Here is a 5,979-nt window from a genome sequence, read left to right on the forward strand (position 1 = left end):
AATCCTCCAAAGTGGGATCCTGGTAATGTGTTGTTTCAAATCCTTTAACCTGCCATAACAACACACATTAATCACAGACACACTAAAGGATAAGAAAAAAACTTCTTGAATTCAAGAAGATCAATTTCTTGAATTCTTGATATACTTGGAGGCAGAAATTATAAAAACTATGTGTAAATAAAATAAATTCAACAAAGTAAGGAAAAAAAGGTTTGCCACATCCTAAAAATTAGTAACTATACATTAATAAAATTTTCTTGATAAAATTAGGAAACAAATATTCACAAAATTCTAAATATAGAAAACTAATTCTCTTAATAGTTATTAATTGTAAAAGCTATGTATAAACAAGAAAAAAAAATTATGATTAAGGTAATTGGAATTGAAAATAAAAATAAATAAATATAAGTCAAATTAAAAAGTAATAAAAACTTTTAGATATATATATGAAAAAGTTTTTTAGTTATTTTTTCCCCTTTAAAATTTGTTATCTTAAAAAACCATAGAAAATAATAATAATAGTATAACTAAAAAAGACTTATTGGAAAATGTTTTTTTAATTAATTTTTCATCTTTAAAATTTGTCATCTTAAATTGTAAATATGGAGAAAATACTATAATTCAGGAAAATGGAAATAATAGAGAAAAAGAAATAAAGAAATAAAAAAGTTAAATAAAAAAGAAATAAAACTATAAAAAAAATTAGTAACTAATAGAAAAGGGAGTTACTAAATAATCCATAATAAAACCTCAACCAATCACCTTACAAATAAATAAATTTAAATAATAAAAAATAATAACAAAAAATGAATTCCCAAAATTAAACTATGGATAAGCCACATAAATTTTTAGTCAAAGTCAAACTAATAAACAATCAAATGTGTAATTCCCTACTCCCACATGTATAAAAATAAAATTTATAAAATAAAAACATTTAAAACTATGTACATAATTAAATTATAAAATTCATGGAACATATATTAAACAATAAGATTTAAGATGGCATAGGATTATATCAAATAATATAAATTTTGAGGTGATAAAATTTAAAAATGAAAAAATTATATGAACAAGAAAATAAAATAATAAACCAATAATAATATTGCATACATTTAAAAATTAATAAATTATATTACATTAAAAATATGAAAACTTAAAAAAATAAAAATAAAAATAAATATATATATATATATATATATCTATATCTATATATATATATATATATATATAAGAATGTTAAAATATTAGATATCATTTTGGGATTCAACTGCCTGAAGTAAGTCATTCATTTATGACCATTTCCATGAGAGGTAGTTGTAACTGACTAATTTCTCATGATTTTTGAATAGTACACTTAGCACTCATTGCATTGGGTGATGCTCACAGGGATGAAGAAGTGGGATTGAAACTAGTGATCATCACTTCGAAGCTTGGGGCTTCACCCGGTAAGCAGGACTTTGGGAAAGTCACCCATCCCAGATGGCTTCTCGCTCAAGCACTCTTAAGAGTGGATTTTTCCCCACAATCAAGCCCACTTAGCTTGCAAATGGGGTAGTAAGCTAAGTGGGCCATTTGCAAGTTAAGTGGGCTCGATTGTGGGGAAAACTCCACAGTTAAGCGCGCTTGAGCCAGAGGCGGCGATCTGGGATGGGTGACCTTCCTGGGAAGTCCTGCTTACTGGGTGCAAGCCCCAGAAGTGATGATCACTAGTTTCAATTCCACTTCTTCACCCCTGTGAGCATCACCCCATGCAATGGGTGCTAAGTGAACTATTCAAAAATCATGAGAAATTAGTCAGACTACTTCTCATGGAAATGGTAATAGATAAATGACTTACTAGTGTCAATCCCACTTATTCACCCCTGTGAGCATCACCCGATGTAACGAGTGCTAAGTGAACTATTCAAAAATCAGGAGAGAAATTAGTCAGTGACCACTACCTCTCATGGAAATAGTAAATGATATTTAATATAATGCACTACATAAAGCCCTCAATACTTAAAATGTTAAAATACTCTAACTAGTAATTAGATAGTTCACTTGTTTGTAAGTGAGTTCGCTCTTCCCAGTGTGCAACACCGTGTTGGTTTAAGCCCTTGAGATTTCAACTTCCATTGTCTAGATGCTTTGGTTAATCCTTCTCCGGTTGTCTTCTAGGTCTTCATTGGAAAACCCTCTCGGGTATTAATTTGTTCTTAGATAAGATTTAGGGTTTCTAAAACTTTGGGTGTCTATTATATGTGCTTCCGAGAGATTTTGCTCACGGCCTGCCGACCCTGAAATTTTCGAGTTCTGTAAATTTAAACTTCGACCCTGAATTATGATTTTGTATGGGTCTACGTATAGAAAGATCTCATTGTTTCTTATATTGTTTTCTCGAAATATTTATATATAGATATAAACTTGTTCAAGAACACGTCGTTAATTGGTAGATAATCCCATTAACATAATGCCATTAACGAGATCCCATTCCATTATTTAGTTAACATAAAGGGAAATATGTTGACCAGAATATTCATTTAGATATCGAGATGTCTGTCGTAGGGGGCAGGAAAGAATTCGCTTCCATGGGAGAAAATGACTTTGTGACCAATGCATTATTATGATATAGATAAAAAAAAAATATGTTCTCAAGATTTTTTTGGCGTGAGCTGACTTAAATATTTTAAAAGAATCTTCTCCAAGACATTATAATTTAATTGAAGCTGTTTTTTACATTTTTATTTGACATTTGTCTGTGTGCTATTTTGACATAGGTCCACTATAATATAAGAAAAAAAAATTACATATCTTATTAAAATTTGCTTATATATGAATGTTATAAATAATAATGAGAAACTTACCATGGAGGAACTTATTAGAATTGGAATAATCTCAAATCCTTAGGAAATTGGTGGGTGGGAAGTTTCCAATTAATCAAATTCACTTTTAATTAGCATTATTTTAAAACAATTCACATTTAAATCTTTATATTAATAAAAACTTGATAACCTTAATTTTTGAATTACTTTCCGTAAAAACCATATCATCAAAGTTTTGTCAATGTGTTGTCAGGACAAGATGAAGAAAAAGATCTTGGCATCAACTTAAATAGATGAAGAATTTTTTTAGTCATTATAATATAACGGTTAGATTTCACTAAATAAATAATATTTTAATATATAATGAAATAATTATTAGAATATAATTGTTATAATAGAATAACCTTACTTTTTATAATTATGTTACATATTTATGACGTAAGGCATTTCCTTTGGAACGAATTCCACTAGCCACCTCAGTGTCCTATTCTGCATGGTGGATTTGTGTGTTAGACGATTGAAAGAATTTTCATCGTTGATACACAACTGAAATAAGTTAATGAATATCGGAAAAACGGTTTAGAATGATGAGGTATTTGTCTCTCTCTAACGGTAAGACACTTGCATGGTCTTTTTCACTATAATGATATAAGATCGCTTATTTGTATGGTAAAGATCTCCTTACTAAATTATCAACTGCCAAAACTGTTAATTGCCTGAACTGTGAATGGATTCATTTATTTCCACTGCCTTCCTTCCGTCTAAACGGTGAGGTGAGTGATCATGCGCGTCAAGATGGAGGCATCAGTGAATCAGAAAATCTCCACGCTCATCGTTGATGGGGAAAAGAGTGGTACAAGAACACAAAGTGGTGGGTAAAGCAGGTCGCTGGGAAGGGGGGGTTGTTGCCTAATTTGTGGAGCTTGCTCGTCTCTTACAATAATGAAAATTTCCATGGTTTTTCATGGCTCGCAATCATTGAAATGTTGTGCACATTTTTCATACATGCGGGACCGCAAATATTATCCATAAATGTCTTTTCTTGAATTTTCTTATTCAAAAAGAAACCCGGTACTGGGTAACGCACTCGACTTGCACATCCATGACCTAAATGCAAGGTAATTTTCAAGAATGTAAGAAGTATTGATATTCTTCTGGTATAGTTAGCCAATTTCATAAATTTTCACTCTAAAATACAAATTCACAATCTTGAAAATTATTCTTGGAACCACTGACCATGTTTGCCTGAACATTATTGATCAATTTCTTGTTGACTGGTGAATGACACCCTTTGCAAGAGCATGTATTTGGTTGCTTGAAATATGATGTTGAGTTTCAAATTGCAGGAAAAACTTATCACATTGATAAACATATACTTGTCTACAACATGCAATTTTTAAACATGTCAACCTACTAGAAATCATCGGTTTCCTGAGGAGTGACGTCTCCACTAACTTGATTTGCTTCACTAACTCCAGCAGCCAAGGCAAGAATATCTAGTGTTATTTACCAGCGCCCACTCTTACAGCCCCAACTTAAATGCCTCGGATGTATTCCACCTCTTCCCTTTGCACTTTCCACAGGAAGTGTACAACTTGAATGCAAAAGAGTCCTCATAACCATCTTTGTTTTCTAATCCACCATTGCTTTCATGTGCTTCAAAATCTGCCAATGCTTGAGCACCAAAAGTTGGCCATGAAGGCTTATTACCTATTTCAAGGTCAATTCCTCCTTTGCCCATGTTAAGACTCAGAAAGTTCCCCCATGAAGGAGGAGCATAAGTAGCTTGCAGTGTAGAATAATTTTGTAACTTGGCTCAAAAATTATTCTTCGACGGTGGAATTTTTGTAAAACATATTTCTTTGAAATTCTGTATTACTCCTTTGTAGTAAGGATTTTCTCTTCTATCATACCGATATCTGAAACTTCAGCACCAATAGTTTTCCATGAAGGCTTATTACCTATTTCAAGGTCAATTCCTCCTTTGCCCATGTTAGGACTGAGAAAGTTCCCCCCTGAAGGAGGAGCAGAAGTATCTTGCAGTGTAGAATAATTTTGTAACTTGGCTCGAAAATTATTCTTCGACGGTGGAATTTTTGTAAAACATATTTCTTTGAAATTTTGTATTACTCCTTTGTTGTAAGGATTTTCTCTTCTATCATACCGATATCTGAAATTCTCATATGTAGTCTAATTTGTGCTAATCAGATAGAGATGAAATAGCATAAGTCCACCAACAAACCAAACTGAAAAGAATGTGTACAGTATGAGCACAATTGATGCATGTGTTTTTGGCATAGCTTTCCAGACTGTAACATCATCTGCTACCATAATTTTCTTGATATATACCCACCAAAAGGAGAATACATAAACGCACAACAACGTTGTTGAAAAAACAAACATAAAGAAGATTCACAAACACATCTTTTGTACGAGGTAATTGTGGATGTGGAGTATGCCCACCTATTGACTCTAGTGTCAAACTAGAAACATCATAACCTTCTTCAAGCTCATGAGGGTGTGAATTTCAAGGGAGTGTTCCAGGATCTCTTCTGGAATGTGAGAAGAAGAAGAACCAAAACATATATTGTGAAGACCACTACAATGACCATTATGGATACTCCTGCATGATGTGAAAAACTTGTCCAAAAGTTTTATTGCAACAAATACACAGAATATTGTTGCTGGAACGAGGATGAGAACGAACGTCAAAACCAGTGACCTCACATATGGCCCAAATATAAACCTCCCAGTAAAGAAAAAGTTATTGCTTCCTTTCCAAGATTGATATACTCTCTTCTCACTGTCAGTTTGATCCATATTAGACCCCCCATGCTCGGAATCTGAGGAGGTGGATTTGCATACATATCTTTTGAAAGCCTTCTCTTTCACCCCACATTAATTTCTTTCTCAAAGAGATCTACAAGAAACGTTGATTGTATGGGGTCAAACCCCAAATCATTAGCTGCCTGAAAACTCGAACCAACAACCTCCCGTTAAAAATATTCCGAAGATTGAAAATCAAAGTGGTTGGCCGCCTAGAAACTAGAACCAACGACCTCCTTTAAAAGCACCCCTCCAGAAATAAACATTTTAAAAAATCTCATTTTATTTACTACTCTGAAAATGAAAATATTTTAAACACAAATATCCTTTTAATGATTTATTAAATTCCAAT

The 5,979-nt window shown here is 32.4% G+C and overlaps 1 pseudogene; it reads right to left on the reverse strand.

Moving 5' to 3' along the window:
- Positions 1-4,214: 4,214 nt before the first annotated feature.
- On the reverse strand, positions 4,215-5,668 carry LOC149190613 (putative protein S-acyltransferase 7 pseudogene; annotated as a pseudogene).
- Between the last annotated feature and the right edge of the window lie 311 nt (positions 5,669-5,979).

The sequence above is a fragment of the Pinus tabuliformis genome, chromosome 3_1, assembly GCF_031772625.1.
Source record: "Pinus tabuliformis cultivar Carrire ecotype Pingquan chromosome 3_1, CPIR1, whole genome shotgun sequence".
NCBI lineage: Eukaryota > Viridiplantae > Streptophyta > Pinopsida > Pinales > Pinaceae > Pinus > Pinus tabuliformis.